Here is a 17,250-nt window from a genome sequence, read left to right as displayed (position 1 = left end):
GAAGAACGATGTATCGTACACGTGGCGCAAGATATGCGCATGAACTGTTGAGATGTACCTGATACGCACGCATTCAGTGCATATAACCGGCTGACGTTCAATAAAGCGGGCGTTTTCCCCACCGGCTATCGGGCGTGTCAGGTCATTGATACACGCAAGACTACACGCACAAGCAGCGCTGAGAAAAGAAAATCGGCTTAAACGTTCTTCAACGTGGGTTGGTATGACGAATTCAAGGGTAATGATGCGCTGCAAAGGTGCACACAGACAGCTAAACACAAGAAGATGACGCCGCACATGATCCATGTCCGTTTCGCGTTCTTGTGGTTATCCGCCTGTGTGCACTCCTGCAGCACATCATTACCCTTCGTGAACTAAACTAGCACAAAACATAGAAAACTGGAGGTAAATGTACAAACAACCTTTGTGCCGTCAAAGGAGAATAGTATGCTTACGAAGAAGACAGTGAATTTTTTCCTTCAATGAATCCACAATTCTTTGCAGACCTGGCACCCAAAAGTTGACGAAAATGTAAGCAGTGATATATTTCATTTTCGTGTTTCTCTCTTTGTGAATGCTCCAAAATAGAACTATAAGTGGTAATATTGAATGTTCCAGCGAGCTTGCCCAGTTTAAGATGCACCGTTTAGCGAGGCGAAGTGTTTCCAACCCAGGGCAAATTCTATTTCGAATCAAATCGTTCTAATGAAGTGGCTCATGTTTGATAGTCCTGTCGATGCCAGCTACCATAGCACACCAAAGAGCGGTCCACTCGTTCTTTGTCCGGTATTCAAAAAAGTGAAGCACTCTCATGATTGAATGGAAGCAGTGCGCCAGAAAATCACTGTAAAAAGTTATCCGGCCTAGCGTTTTACATCAATGGCAGCACAGAGGAGCAGTTAGCAAGATGGAATTCGTGATGCTATTGACAGTGAAACTCTGCATTACACAATGCGGACTGCACCGATAAGTTTGGAGACAAAAACTACTCAGTGTCGATCAAAAAACCCATAGCCACAATAGCGATGAGGTACAAATCAATGTAAAACCACCGAGATTAATACATACCCGTCCTTCACAATTACTGTGCCAGTGTGGCAACTTTTTCTCTGAAAAAACAGTCGTGAGAATATTTTTTTGATTACAAAAGTATGAACATATAAACTTTTGAGAGAAAAAACATGTTGTAGCTGTCAACGTGGTGTTTCTAAGTCTTAACAAAAGCCAAGGCGCTTTGCTCAGAATGCTTCTTTTGTCTTAAATCATTCATTTTTGTAGCCTCCATTCCTTCGAACAATAGAGTTAAAATGTACAGCCGCGGCCACGTCTGTGTGTAGCGCGCGAGCAGCCGGATGGATGGATGGATGCTATGAGCGTCCCCTTTATAACGGGGCGGTGACATGTCTGCCACCATGCTCAAAGAAAAAAGAAAAACTTCCTTGTTTCATGCTGGCCTAATACCTTGTCTACATTGATTAAATCTATCTTATTATACCAAAAAAATTTATAAATTCACGGTCTATCTCTCTGCCTCTTAAGGCAGAATGACCTTATCCCCCCCCCCCCCCCCATTATTTATTTTTGTACTTTATCTCTACTCTTCTGCCACCAATACTCTAACCGTCTCTTACTTATTTCTATCGCGGACGTGTTCAGCTTTCCATTGTTGTCCCTAAAACCCAAGGCTTCCTGTAGACTCGTGCCCACAAGTATACCTGGGTGAATATCGCCACATTCAATCAGTACATGTTCCATCGTTTCCTTAGTTCCCCCGCAGCATGTACAGTGTTCGTCTTCGTTACTGAATCTTGCTTTATAACTTCGCGTTCTATGGCAGCCCGACCTTGCTTCAAACAGTAAAGCGCTTCCCCTTGAATTATCATAAAACCTTTCCCTCCTTATTTCGTTTTTTCCCTTTCGGTAGTTACTCAGAGCCGGCTTCTTTTCCATCGCTGTCATCCAATCAGTCCTCTCCGCCTCCCTGATCTTCCGCTTAATGCTCCCTGTTGCCATATCGCCCGCACTGCTAGCCGTATATTTACTGGTGAGCCTCCTAGTTCTCTTTCTCCACTGCGTGTCAACGCTTTTTCTATACAAATACCTGAAAACCTTCTCTGCCCATCTACTCTTCTTCATTTTCCTCAGCCTCTCTTCGAATCTCATTTTGCTCTGAGCTTCCCTCACTTCAAAGCCTGTCCATCCCATATCACCCTTTACAGCCTCAATTGTCATCTTCCCGTGAGCGCCCAACGCGAGGCGGCCCACCGTCCTTTGATTTACATCCAATCCTGATTGTACCTCTGACTTCATGCAAACCACTGAGTTCCCAAATGTAAGCCCCGGGACCATCACACCCTTCCACAGCCCTCGAAGCACCTCGTACCTATTGTATCCCCATAAAGCTCTGTGCTTCATAATTGCAGCATTCCTCTTTCCCTTTGCTACCGCTGCTTTCTCTTGTACCTCCATATATCTATCCTCCTCATTTACCCATACTCCGAGGTACTTGTACTCGCTTACCCTCGGTATTTTTTAGCCCTGTATGAAGATCGCATGGTCTTCGTGATCATTGAATACCATCAATCCACATTTTGTTGCACTAAATCCTAGTCCTAGAGCCTCACATTCCCTTCCGCATATATCCGCCAGTCGCTGTATATCATCTTGACTGTCCGCAAATAAGACAATATCATCAGCATAAAATAGACCTGGAAGCTTCTGCTCAACCATCGTGCCGACCTGTTTGTGTGACAAATTAAATCCAATGTTGCTACCTTCTAGCGCTTTTTCCATCCTCACCATGTACAGCATGAATAACAGCGGGGACAAAGGACATCCCTGTCTCAGCCCCTTGCTAATTTCAACGCTGTCCTTGCTACTTATTCCTTCCCATTCTATACAAACTGTATTTTCTCGGTACATTTCCCTCAAAAGCTGTATACAGTCGTCCCCTATGCCCACTTCTTTCAATATATCCCACAAAAGTTCCTGATTAACGTTCTCATACGCCCCGGTGATATCTAGATAAGCTACATATAAGGGCCTGTTTTCTATTTTCAATATTTTTATACACTGGGTAAGAACAAACAGATCATCGTCTAACCGCCTGTCGATTCGAAATCCATTCTGAAGTTCTCCCAAAATATCATTTTGTTCTACCCACGCTTCTATTTTTAATTTTACTGCCTGCATCGCCAACCTGTAGAGCACCGATGAAATGGTTAGCGGTCTATACGAGCGAATGTTATCCTTTTCTCCCCTGCTTTTATAGATTAAGTTCATTCTACTTTTTCGCCAACTGTCTGGCATTTCCCTCTCCTGTAAACACTTTTCTACGGCTTTCAGCAGTGCTTCTTTAGTTTTATGTCCGAGTTCGTTAATGAGGCTGACGGGAACCCCATCTAAGCCCGGAGTAGTGCGCTTAGGAATTTTTCCTTCGGCCTTCTTCCAATTGAAATTCTCTAGTACTACATCTTCGTCGGTTGCACTCCTTTGCGTACTTTTACTCACCGGGGGAATCCCCTGGGCGACCTTTTTAAACGAATCAGCTGTTATCTTTCGGATGTAACCTAGCGCTTCATACCCTTCCAATTGATTTCCTCCTTCATCTACCATATGTTGTTGCATTGTGACAGACTTCCTATCCAGCGCTTTTAGGTGGCTCCAAAATATCCTAGGCGCGGCCGACTTCTTTTCGCGAATCTCTGTCATCCAGCGTTCACTTTCACCTTTAATTTTTGCCTCGACTAATCTCTGCACAATGGATTTTTGCTCTAAATATATTTCCCATATTTGGTTGACTTCGTCCTGTGGCCGCTTCTTCTTTTTTGCCTGTCTGTGCTCCCGTGATGCCTCACGTCGCTTCTCGATCGCCTCCCGGATTTCTTTGTTCCACCAACTTTTTGGCTTTCTCTTTCCTTTCCAACAAATAGTTTTCTTATCTTTTTCCATTTCTTTCGTGATTACATGTAGCAGCTCACTATAATTCCAGTCTTTGCCTGGTAGTTCGTCTACTTTTTCCTCGACTCGGTTATATTTGTTATTTGTTTGTCATTTAGATACAAGCTGCCAAACTTGAATCTATGTTCTTATTTTCAGTTTTATATCCCATTTGTAATATTATGCGTTTATGATCACTACCCAAGCTGTTAATGCCTTCCTCGTCTATTCTCATCTCTCTAAGTTTGTCATATATTCCTTCTGTCATGAGACAATAATCAATGCTCGATTGCCTGTTTCCGACTTCCCACGTGATCTGCCCCTCACACTTCGGCCCCACGTTAACTATCTCAAGACTATGTTGCTCGCAGAGATCTACCAATAACTTGCCATTGGTGTCTGAATATCCGTCAAGGTCACGAATGTGAGCGTTCATGTCCCCTAGAAGGATTATTTCGGCATCATGACCAAATTCTTTAATATCGGTGCTTATGCATTTCACTATCTCCAGATTCTTTTCTCTGCAGTTATTCCCCGTCCACAAGTATGCTACACCTAGCCACGTTTTCTTTCCACCTACTGTGCCCGAAACCCAAAGGTGCTCTGAACACGTCTGCTTCACTCTATCCCATTTTGTTCTGCTATGAATTAGCATTCCAACACCCCCACCTCTCCTTTGTGATGTGATCCTGTTACATCCTTCCCAAATATAATTGTCAATATGTGGTGGCTCTTCCAAGTCTCTAAGGTGTGTTTCTGTAACCGCATAAACACCTATCTGTTCCTTGTTTACCTGTCCCTCAATCTCTAACCATTTTTCCTTTTTTCTGCCACCCTGCATGTTAATGTAACTAATTGCAACACGCGCCTTCTCCCTTCTTTTACCTTTTCTCTGGTTTTTCGCTATACTGCCTGTCAAAGAGTCCCCCTGGTTGTTTTCCTCATTACAAGCTACCCTGGGCACCGAAGGGCCCGCGTGCCCCCCAAAAAAGCTACTGCGCGCCCCGCAAGTCGCCAACCCACCTCATGACCAAGCCTCCTATCGAAGTGTATTCCGTCTCTTTGAAAACCACCCCACCTGTGCACCTCTCTGTTTATTTCCACTACCTCGATGCCTTTCTCTCGACTCATATGCCATATCTCTTTGTTTGCGTCGACAACCGCTCTTTGCAGGTTGACGTCACGCACCGGTACCTCCGGTATTGTGCATACCACTATCTGCACCTGAGGGGAAATGGCGCGCATGTCATCTACCCCTTTCGCTAATGTGGTCGCTAGTTCGGCTGATTCTTCATTCAAGACGTCGTTTAGACCTCCCGCGATTATCACGAGGTTACGTCCATTAGCCTTAGTTGCGAGTTTTGCGCTAGCTTGTCTCATCACTGATCCCATCCCATGTCCCGGGAACTTCCCTATTAAAACTCGTTTGTCGCCTCTCACCCTTCTTTGACTGCTTCTGCGCATCTAACTAAATTCGAGTCCCCGGCGATTATCACGTGTTCCGACTTTTCTGCTGGACTCTCCCGCACCTGGCCACTGCCTCGGTTATTAGCGCGTGCCACTGCTGCTGTATTGTCCCCTCCCCTTCCCAAAACTACTTCGCGGAAGCTAGGTCCTGTGACCCTTGCACCTGTCTTTTCCAAACCTGTTTCCCCCTTCGCGTCTACCACTGTAGGGGTCGATGCCCCTCTGTTCCCGCTGTCGCTTGCTTCCTTGTTCGCCATGACTACCTTTGCTAACCCCTCCTCGGCTGACTTAAGCCTTTCCCCCATAGCCATCGTTTTTTCCCGCTCTGTCGCCAACGCATTTTCCAGCTCGGCGATTCTTACCATGAGCTCATTCTGGGTAGCCATCATTATTTCCATTTTCGCCTCTAACTCGCATTGCTTACATTTGGCGTCAGCTCCCTCTGTCTTCTCATCCGTACCAACCTCTATTCTCCATCCCATTCCGCACCCTGAACACTTTACGGTCTTTTTGACCATGGCTAGATCGTTCATACGGCGGATTAAATACACTTAAAGCCAAATGATATCACTAAACTCCGCAAGTATGCTACACTGCAAATCACATGTGTACCTTTCAGCCACGTGGTGGCCCCGCTCTGCGGGGCGACACCTTGCGGCAGTTGCGGGCTCTGACGTGGTGTGCCTAGGAGCGTGCGCAGCCTTATAGACATGCAGACCTGTTTGCACGAGTGCCAATGTTGAAGAGTGCGCTTATTTAACCAAAGATGCACTCTCCCTCAGGGTGCTGTCAGCACCTTGATTCCAAAAAAAGACGCGTTGCGACTGATAACTCGGGCCTCGATAACAAGGTGCGATTGTGTCAGGTACGTGTTATCATTCGCAACGCATCATCTTTTGGAATCAAGGTGCTGCAAAACGCCCTGAGGGAGCGTGTATCTTCTGTAAACAAGCGCACTTTTCAACGTTGTCACTCGTGCAAAGCAGGTCTGCATGTTTGCAGGCCGCGCATGGTCCTAGGCACACCACGTCAGAGCCCGCAACTGCCGCAAGGTGTCGCCCCGCAGAGCGCGGCCGGCTGCTCGCGCGCTATACACAGACCTGGCCGCGGCTGTACGTTTGTACGCAAGGCATGGCTTTTTTTGCAAGTGAAACGAAAAAATATATGTCAATTGTTGAATAGTCTGAAATTTAGGAAAACTTGATAAGCGCTTGAGTTGAACAAATGCTTATGTCCACCCCTAAATGCTGCTAAAACAGGTGTCCTTATCTCTTCTTTTAAATTGTGGTAATACATTGCTGAAAACATTACGATAAATCCCTAAAAGACTCATGAAAGGGTCTTCAAAGCAAAACGTCCCAGACATTGTATTTGGCCTTCTCAAATTCTGTTCTAAAAAATTGTGGACAACTGTTTTAGTGCAGCATTTCACATCCTAAGATATTTTTGCAAGAAGTTCTTTTTATTCTGTCTAAAGCAGTGATTTGTATGTAGACGTACTCAGCGATACATTGGATGCTGAAACAGCCACAAAAAAAGGTCGCTCCCCTTGTCATAGGAATCGGCGTAACACGGACGGGAAATGTGTCTTCGCAGAGCTTGTCGAGCGTTTATTGTGCATTGATATATGAGAGCTTGAACAATGCCAATAGATGTTTGGCAGTCATAGCATCGTCAAATGCCAAGAAGGACGCAGGAAACGAACGCACAAGTATAGTCAGGACGAGCGCGAACTAAGTGTCAAGTTGTTATTTTCGTGTTTGAGCAGCGCAACCTTTGTGATGAACGCACAAGACGTAAAAACCACCCCCATCACGAAATAAGCGCGCGCGCAGGGGCGACCACGCCCTGTACGGCAAAGGAGGCGCGCGTGCATCGCAACGAGCGGGACGACAAACTTTAAAGTGCGCCCTTCGCGCTCTTGGCGCCATCTCGCTGGGGATGACGAGAACACCATCAAGTGCCACCGAGCTCTGGGTAACGCCAGCGCTAAATGACGTATATAAATAGGTCACCGTTAGTGTACTGAAGTACTATCGCGCTCAGTATCAGCTACATCACGCGAGCGCGTGGCCGAGCGCTCTGCAAAGTTGTACAGTGGCGCCGATTATGGCATATTTTAGAGTTATCGGGAGTGAGTTTGGCTGCTCGTACGAGCGCGCATCGCCCCCGCTTACTTGCTCTCCCCCTCGAAGTTATCATTTTCGAAGCTTATATCACCGCAGGGCAAAACGAGGGCGAGGGTGAAAGCAAATGGAGGCGATGCGCGCTTGCAGGGACAGCCAAACTCTCTCCCGATAACTCGAAAATATACCATAATCGGTTCCACTGTACAACCTTGCTGAGAGCTCGGCCACGCGCTCGCGTGATGTAGCTCATACTGAGCGCGATAGTACTCTCTGTGGCCGATTCGTTTAGCGGTGCGCGAGGGGTCGGGTGGTCGATTCCTGCAGTGACGGAAATTTTTCTTTAGGCTCTTTTGTTTGTGTGTTGATGTACATTTTACAACGTCATATCCGTGACGGACATACGTCAGTGAAGTCTTGGTGGACCGCAGCACAAAGCACTTCGGTGTTAAACATGATACTAAGCGGATCGCCTTCAATGTCTGCTAGTTCAAGAGGATGGCTTGTTGGGTAGTTGGTATTGCTTCTTAAGAACATTACAGAAAGCACAGGTAGGGACAGAAGACGAAAACACAGCGTTGTGTCTCATTTTTTTTCTTAGGTCCCCGTCTGTATGCGTTGTAACGTTTCTGATCCACTGGTTACCAGAAAACGAACGGCTCTTTCTTTTTGTCTCCCTTTGGTTTCGGCTCTAAGTCTGACGGTATACTTTGTTGCGAAGCAATGCAGCAATATTCGCCCGTATGGACAATTTACTCGCAAGCACGCAGCAGCGTGAGAAGATGGGTCATGAGTGAGATAACGAGGGTAATGATGCAGGCTTGTTGGTCTGTCATGGTTCCTGGATGTGGGCGCGAAAAGACAAGGACGAAGGGAAGAATGACACACACTGGTGCTACCTTAGCAATGCGGTCTCGAAGATGCCTTAACTGGATCCTCCAAGTTTTCTCAGTAGCTTGATCCGCTAGACGAAGATGCCTCTTCAGAAGACATGACGCGACGCTAGACTCAAAGGCAGCGTGCAACTCTGTCCATCGGACACGGGAAGAGAGTGTTGAAGATTTAGCGCTCTGAATGGCTACGCCAAGCTCGTTTGCTTCGAGCGTACCTCAGTGTGCAGTTGCACGCTGCCTTTAAGTCTAGCGTCGCGGCATGTCTTCAGAAGAGGCATCTTCGTCTAGCGGATCAAGCTACTGAGAACCTTTGGAGGACCCAGTTAAGGCATCTTCGAGACCGCACTGCTAAGGTAGCGCCAGTGTGTGTGTCCTTCTTCCCTTCGTCCTCGTCTTTTCGCGCCCACGTCCAAGAACCATGACAGACCAACAAGCCCGCATCGCAACCCTCGTTAGTTTCATTACTTGTTCATCGGGCCCTTTCTTACTAGTGTGTCAAGATCCTAGCCGCACTGTTGCCTTCCTCGCCACGGCTATATTCATGCCAAGAATGCTTAGTTTTTGCATTCGCAAAGGCTTTCTACCAGATGACGTTGTGGCCATATTTGGTGGTTTTACTCCGTTCATCGGACACGGGAAGATAGTGTTGAAGATTTAGCGCTCTGAATGTCTACGCCAAGCTCGTTTGCTTCGGGCGTACCTCAGTGTGCAGTTGCACGCTGCCTTTGAGTCTAGCGTCGCGGCATGTCTTCTGAAGAGGCATCTTCGTCTAGCAAATCAAGCTACTGAGAACCTATGGAGGATCCAGTTAAGGCATCTTCGATACCGCGTTGCGAAGGTATGTAGCGTCAGTGTTTGTGTCCTTCTGCCCTTCGTCCTTGTCTTTTCGCGCCCACAACTAACAACGGTGAGAGAACGATTAGAGTAAGAAAGTGACTGAAAGAAATATATAGAAGGAACGAGAAAGAGGCAAATGGAGAGTAATAAGGGGAATAAAGAGAAAAAAAGATAGAAACACACATAGATATAGAAAGAAACAGGCACAAAAACATATAAAAAACTGAAAGCAAGACAAAAGTGAAAGAAAGAGAGGGTTAAAGAAATAGAGGTATAGAAAGAAAGAGGAAGCGATAAATCGAGAGAGAGCAAGAGATCAAGATAGATAGAGGGAGAAAGAAATACAGAAAGAATAGACAGATTGAAAGCTATGGAAAAAAAAGAGAAGCGGAGAGAAAGAAAAAATAAATGGAGTAAGAAAAAATAGCCGAGTATCTGCGTGCTTCGCTACAAATGTCGTCGAAAGATGATAGAGGAGCGCTGCGTTAGAGTTACTGGATATGCTACCTTCGGGTAGCAGATTTGCGCATAGGTATGGCTAGCAACCATGGCTATGTCGCGAAGACTCACTCCGTTTTTGCAGGCGACATGCCTACCGGGTCACCGGTCGACATGTTTGGCGTGTCGAAGACCGGTGATTTACTTTAATGTGAATTACTAGTGTCAATCCAGTTCGCTGCAGCGGCGCCATCGAGAAATACAAAACTTGGCCCCAGCGTCAGCTTCTCCGCAACGCATGGTTGCTAGCGGCGTTTGGAAGACAGATGCGCAACTCTGCTAGCTAAAGGTAGCATGTGCAGTAACTCTACGCTGCGTGAGATATGGGCGCTATCTGGCAATACGTCGGGAAACGAGCTTGTGCAGAGGGCACGGAGGAGGAAAGTTCTTTCCTTCCTCCGTGGCAGAGGGCTTTCGTCGGCGCGTCGCATTTTCAGCGCAGCTTAAGAAACTAGGGTCTCTAGAATTAAGTATCTATGTATTTTCTATTAAAGGAACCAAATACTTAATACTTACCTAGTGAAGTTGCGCCTCAGATATGCGTGATGTTTATTTTTTGATCGACAACGTTCACAAGTATGAACAGCCGTACCAGTTCAAGATGGGTGGGCGGTAAGCAAGTGGTTCAACTTTGGCCGGGGGCTGAATTGGGTGACAGACAGACAAACAGACAGGCAGACCAAAATTTCTGCGTTTAAGTTCCACAAGAAAGACTATCGTCTTTATTAAATAAAGAGACACAAGGAAGGCTACCCAACACCGCTGTTCTTTCCGGCTTGACAACACTATTGCGAAGCTGCCTTAATTTTTTCAAGAGCGAGAATCCTGCAGCGCCGTTACTGTGCCTAGCCAGTGATTTCTGAACGTGCGGGTTAGTGTCGCCAAATACGATGGCTCCAATACCGGTTCACCTCTCCTGGGAACCTGTAGCTACATGTTCTCAAACAGACACGCAGAAAAACTGACCATGCGCGCTCGCAAAGCGTGAGTTTCGGCGCTCTCGTCCTGCCAGCTGGGTTTCTTTGTATTTACGCTGCCTGCCAGCCTATTGATATTTGTAGCCTTTCGGCTGCTTTGGGTTGTCTTGAGCTGTCAGAACACGTAACCATGACTTCGGTTTCTCTCAGAACCGGAACATGGTATAGTCGCTCTTTGGCTGCCAGCCGGCTGCAAGAACTACGATAACCAAAGGGAAGGGTTGGTAGGCGGGCTAGTGGTTATATGTAGATTCATTACGTAAACTTGGCAGCGCAAACAAACGGGACGCTCTTTGTCCCACCCTTACCGTGTCCCGTTTGTTTGCGCTGCCAGGTTTATATGGATAATCCTTGAGGCTACATATATTTTTATCTGGTCTATGAATGAACTGCTTAATGCTGGCACGTGAATTGGATGTGTGGGACTCAATGTTTTGTAAGAATGCTGAACAAATAGTGGGTATTTGCGCGGCCTGAAACCACCGAAAGAATAAGTGGGTGTTATTAGGATCAAAAACGCCGAAGATGATACAATTTATATTTTTAGCTAATTTAATATTTATCGTTTCATTTTTAAGATGAAGATATTTCCGGTTTTTGTTGTATTCAGTTACAGGCCCAGCAAGCATGGGATGAGATATTACCAATGAGGGCGAAAGAGCATTTGGAAGAGGGGCGCTTGGAATATTCTTACAGTACAGGTATCTCGGCACACACTGGAAGGGAAGCCTATTTCCATTTTTAGAGTTTAATGATCGGCATTTAGGTGTTCATCTTTTTTGCGTTGTAGAAGAAATCTTACGCCATAAGAGAGAATTTTCACATCACGTGCATCCCGCATATGCAATGGTTTTTGCATATCACCGGCTTACACTGCAGTAGCGGCTACATCGTGTGGAGGATCGTACGACTGGGTTTCGATACACTTCTATTCCGTTGTAGGGTTGTTCCTGCGTTAACCATTATGTAACGAGTGAAGAACAAATATTAATTTGCTTCCTACTGTGATAAAAGGACCGCGGTAGCATTTACAATGGCTTCGCAGCCACTTCGTTTCGTTGATTCAGGCAGTCAAGCTTGTTCCTAAACTCAATCTAATCTTAGCGCTAAGTTTACAAAAACGGTAGAGTAATTCATTCATACAGAATCATGTAATGTATTTTTTATTCAAAAGAGTTGTTTTTCGTTATTTTTACATTGCCATTTTTCAGAACAAGGGAAATTAATGTTACAGTAAGGAACAGCGGAGGTAAAACTAAGGTTTTCCTCAAGCCTGCTACGGACCGTATGTATATACATTTTGCACGATTTGTGTAATTAATACGCGAATTATATTATTTCTGAGGCAATGCGCGATCTGCAATATTGGTTTGCCCAAGTATTATCCAAGGGAAGGATGTCTTTCAAATATGATTTGAGAAACCAGCTACTGTTTGTAATTGCATGTTCACAGCTCGAAACATCAGAGAATATACGACATGCCACAAAATGCGCCCCAATTTACTACACGTATGCTTCACCTCTACCACCTTTATCGATTTTAGTTACATCTTCATGCGCCGCACGTGCCGATGAATTCGATGCACATTTGCTGTATAACCTTCTTCTCTTCCCATCTTTCTTGCTCTGCGCAATATATTGCACACGTTACTGATGATAAAAGTTATTTGCATGGTTGCTCTGCATGCGAGTCCGTGGTTATTTCAGTGCCGACGAGCAATGGGATAACCTGCCACCCCACCGGCAATACTCCGGTAGCCATGGCTGGATTCGCAAGCCTACCGCAGTTCGAAAAATCTACGGACCACTGGCCGGCATATCTTGTGCGGCTAGAAGCCTTCTTCGAAGGCAAAGGCATCACCGAAGAAAAGAAGATGCGAGCAATACTTGTAGCAGGGCTGAACACCCACACTGTGGCCATCTCCTGTTCACGCTGCGCCAACAAAGACGAATGAGCTATCGTACAAAGAAGGACTCGGCATACTGCAGGAGCACTTTTCGCCCTGCCAGAACGAAATATTCCAATCCTACAATTTTTTCCCCCACAACCAGATGCCAGGTGAGCCAGTCAGACTTCCCTTTAGCCATTCGGCAATTGGCGGATACCTGCAACTTCGGCACTTCACTCGACAGGATGCTGCGGGACCGGTTAATTTGTGGCTATTTAAATAAATTGATGCGTAGTCAGCTGCTCATGAAAGCATCGATAATACGATGCGAAACAGAGAAAATCGCTTTAGCTGTGGAAATGGCGGAACAAAACGTGAAGACAGTGGAACCTTCGCCTGAATTAGAGAAAGGCGTATGCATGTAAAGAAACTTGAATGCCGGATGCGAGGCCAGATCACCATGTTTCAGGAGTCCAAAAACAGGGCACGACCTCCAGGCATGCGGATTCCGCTCAGCGAAGTTCTACCAGTGCCAGCAGCGCGGCCATCTTCGCAAGATGCGTCACGGGCAAACAGAGAGCGAAACGAGGGAAGGAAGGAACAGGAGAGAAAGGAATGGCAGGCATGTTAACCATTCTTGAAAAACCGGTATGCTAACCTGCACTGGGGAAAGAGATGGGAGAGCTTTCAAGATAGTCAAAGAGGCAAAGAGAAGGAACGAGAGAGCTGCTAACACGGCTACACAAGAAAGTAATGGCCTGCATCTGTCACTAGTAAACTGAAATGATCCGGAATCAAAGGCGCTGTGCCTTGTTGAAAGGGCAAATAAGTTCGTTCGGAACATTACCACCGTAAAGGCAATCGTGCACACTTTGCTTTGGAATGGAGTAGCAATCAGAATGCTGCTGGATACGGAGTGCCCAAGTTTCTATCACCAGTTGGCCTACCTACCTACAGCATCAAGATGCCTGGCCGAAACTGCAAGAATCGCCGCTCAAATTATCATGCTTCCTTGGACAACTTAAAATGCGTGGCCAATTAGAACTCGGCGTCTCTTTAGGCCCAAGGACGACGAAAGCTAGGTTAGCCATCCTGGGGTGTTCCGGGCCGAACCTATGTGGCCGCGATGTATGGGAGAAGCTGGACAATAGCGAGGAAATTCGAAAATTTAGTAGCCAGACAGCGCGCAAAGGGAAGAATTGTAAATAATTAAATTGAAATATTTCTTTCTTTCTCTCTTTCTTTCCTGCTGTCTTTCTTTATTTTCTATCTATCTATCTATCTATCTATCTATCTATCTATCTATCTATCTATCTATCTATCTATCCGCCTACGTTTGTGACCGGTACCATTATCTTGGTATACCCGCATAGGTGGTATGCGGACGTATGAATTGCAGTGAAAATACTTCTTCCGTTATATCAGCTGGGCTGCTCTCCTTTCCTTCATCCTGTTTTCTTTCTTCGAAATTCGCGCACGTACGCTTGACATCAACCAATCTAAGGACAACATTTAAATTTCAACGAATTTTTTGCAAATGTGCGCCGTCTGTCCATATTCGTCGTATTTATAGTTATCCTCAATTTTCGTGAAGTGCCTATTCTGCACACTCTAAAGTTGAGTGAAACATTATAACCCGTAATAGTTATGCAATGCATGCTGTACGTTTTGCGATAGACTATGTTGACCTCATGTGGAAAGTAATAGGAAAGTCTATGACCACGTGACTTGAATAAAACGAACGCAGATGGTTTTTATTGAAGTGAGATGTGCTTGCTACGAGCGCCATGATATTTTTCTGTGTGATTCTTCCAGCGTATCGTGTATCACAGGCAGACAATCCACTTTTCGGGCTAATGGAAGAATACGACCTTTTTGTGGCCAAATCTACTTGCGTGACTCTTACGTTTATGCCAATTCCTGAGGGTGAGTGCTGTCACTGTACTGTCACAATACTTTGGCAAAAATATTTACCTTAATGTCTTCAGTGCCTTGTACTGTATTGCATCAGCGCGCTTAAAGGAGCACTTGACATCACTTGATAGCATGGTATGCAGAACTTTTTGTGGAAAAGTATGAATTGCGTTGTTTATGTGGAAGTTATTTCCTTTCGAGTGAGAACAGCGTACGGAGGCTCAACAGCCTGCGACATCGATAGTACTGTGACACATTCAGCGGGCCCTCAAGCACTGAGTGACGGTGCGCTGGTAATGATTACGTCAACATGGAATTACGAAAAGTCACTTCAAAAATTACCTTCTCGACTTTTGTGATAATATATACGAAGAAGAGCATAAGAACAAACTTGCACATTGAGTGTGGCTGTATTTATGAAGATGCAGGTTTGTCCCAAATATCGCACGCCATGCAGACAGGCGAGCGATATTGCTGTCCTGGCTGAAAAAGAAAATCTATTTGATCATGGTCTTTTGAGTGTGATGTGTGGAATGAAGGAAAGCGAAGCATCCTGTGTTCGGCTATTTTGAAGCAGCATTGCCCGAGCACTAGGCACGCGACTGCGCATTATCTGCTTCTATTTCGCAGCGTGGCCAGTTCTTTCTCGGAGCAGGCGTGCTCCTCGTGCTGATGTAGCTTGGATAACCGGAGAATACTGTCGGCACAGCCGTTGGCAAAAGTATCCTCAACTTCTCGGTCTTCTTGTAGTCTTTCTCCGTAAAATGCAAGGCGCACACCAGGGATCTCTCATCAGGCTGCCATACTGTTCCCTTGCCGCCAGGTCCTTCACGGGGAATGTTTCGCAGCCATGCTGCCCTGCGTTCTGCGTTACTGGGAAGCTCGTGGTAGCGTATTTGCGGGTCCTTCGATGAATTCATGGTACACAACGGCACACAACAGTTACGTGGCATTTTGCCTAACGTATAAAATATCACACATGCGCGAACTCTCTTGAGTGACACTCAGTGCGAGCGATTCATGTGGAGAAAAACAACCACTACCTCGACCTACCCGCTAAACGCGCGCTCCTTCCCGCCCGCGCGTCGCGTGGAGCCCTCCCTAGATTCACTGTATATGCTACCTTTAGGTAGCAGAGTAGCGCATAGGTCCGGCTAGCAACCACAGCTATGCGGTGAAGTCGCACTTCGTTTTTGCAGGCGACATGCCTACAGTGTCGCCGGTTAGCCTGCCTGGCGTGTCGAAGACCGGCGATAAACATTGGCTGTCGATGGCTAGTGTTAATTCAGTTCGCTGCAGCGGCGGCGTCGAGAAATAAAAAAAATTGGCCCAAGCGGCAGCTTCTCTGCAATGCATGGTTGTTAGCGGTGTTGGAAGACAGATGCGTAACTCTGTTACCTAAAGGTAGCATATACAGTAACTCTAGCCTAGAGTTACTGTATATGCTACCTTTAGGTAGCAGAGCTGCGCATCTGTTTTCCAGAGCCGCTAGCAACCATGCATTGCGGAGGAGCTGACGCTCGGGCCAATTTTTGTATTTCTCGACGCCGCCGCTGCAGCGAATTGAATTAACACTCGTCATCGACAGCCAATGTTTATCGCCGGCCTTCGACATGCCAAACATGTTTATCAGCGACACTGTAGGCATGTCGCCTGCAAAAACGGAGTGCGACTTCACCGCATAGCTGTGGTTGCTAGCCGGACCTATGCGCTACTCTGCTACCTAAAGGTAGCATATACAGTGAATCTAGGGAGGGCTCCACGCGACGCGCGGGCGGGAAGGAGCGCGCGTTTAGCGGGTAGGTCGAGGTAGTGGTTGTTTTTCTCCACATGAATCGCTCGCACTGAGTGTCACTCAAGAGAGTTCGCGCATGTGTGATATTTTATACGTTAGGCAAAATGCCACGTAACTGTTGTGTGCCGTTGTGTACCATGAATTCATCGAAGGACCCGCAAATACGCTACCACGAGCTTCCCAGTAACGCAGAACGCAGGGCAGCATGGCTGCGAAACATTCCCCGTGAAGGACCTGGCGGCAAGGGAACAGTATGGCAGCCTGATGAGAGATCCCTGGTGTGCGCCTTGCATTTTACGGAGAAAGACTACAAGAAGACCGAGAAGTTGAGGATACTTTTGCCAACGGCTGTGCCGACAGTATTCTCCGGTTATCCAAGCTACATCAGCACGAGGAGCACGCCTGCTCCGAGAAAGAACTGGCCACGCTGCGAAATAGAAGCAGATAATGCGCAGTCGCGTGCCTAGTGCTCGGGCAATGCTGCTTCAAAATAGCCGAACACAGGATGCTTCGCTTTCCTTCATTCCACACATCACACTCAAAAGACCATAATCAAATAGATTTTCTTTTTCAGCCAGGACAGCAATATCGCTCGCCTGTCTGCATGGCGTGCGATATTTGGGACAAACCTGCATCTTCATAAATACAGCCACACTCAATGTGCAAGTTTGTTCATATGCTCTTCTTCGTATATATTATCACAAAAGTCGAGAAGGTAATTTTTGAAGTGACTTTTCTTAATTCCATGTTGACGTAATCATTACCAGCGCACCGTCACTCAGTGCTTGAGGGCCCGCTGAATGTGTCACAGTACTATCGATGTCGCAGGCTGTTGAGCCTCCGTACGCTGTTCTCACTCGAAAGGAAATAACTTCCACATAAAGAACGCAATTCATACTTTTCCACAAAAAGTTC

Source organism: Rhipicephalus sanguineus, chromosome 7, assembly GCF_013339695.2.
Source record: "Rhipicephalus sanguineus isolate Rsan-2018 chromosome 7, BIME_Rsan_1.4, whole genome shotgun sequence".
Taxonomy (NCBI): Eukaryota; Metazoa; Arthropoda; class Arachnida; order Ixodida; family Ixodidae; genus Rhipicephalus; species Rhipicephalus sanguineus.
Note: the sequence above shows the minus strand (reverse complement) of the source record.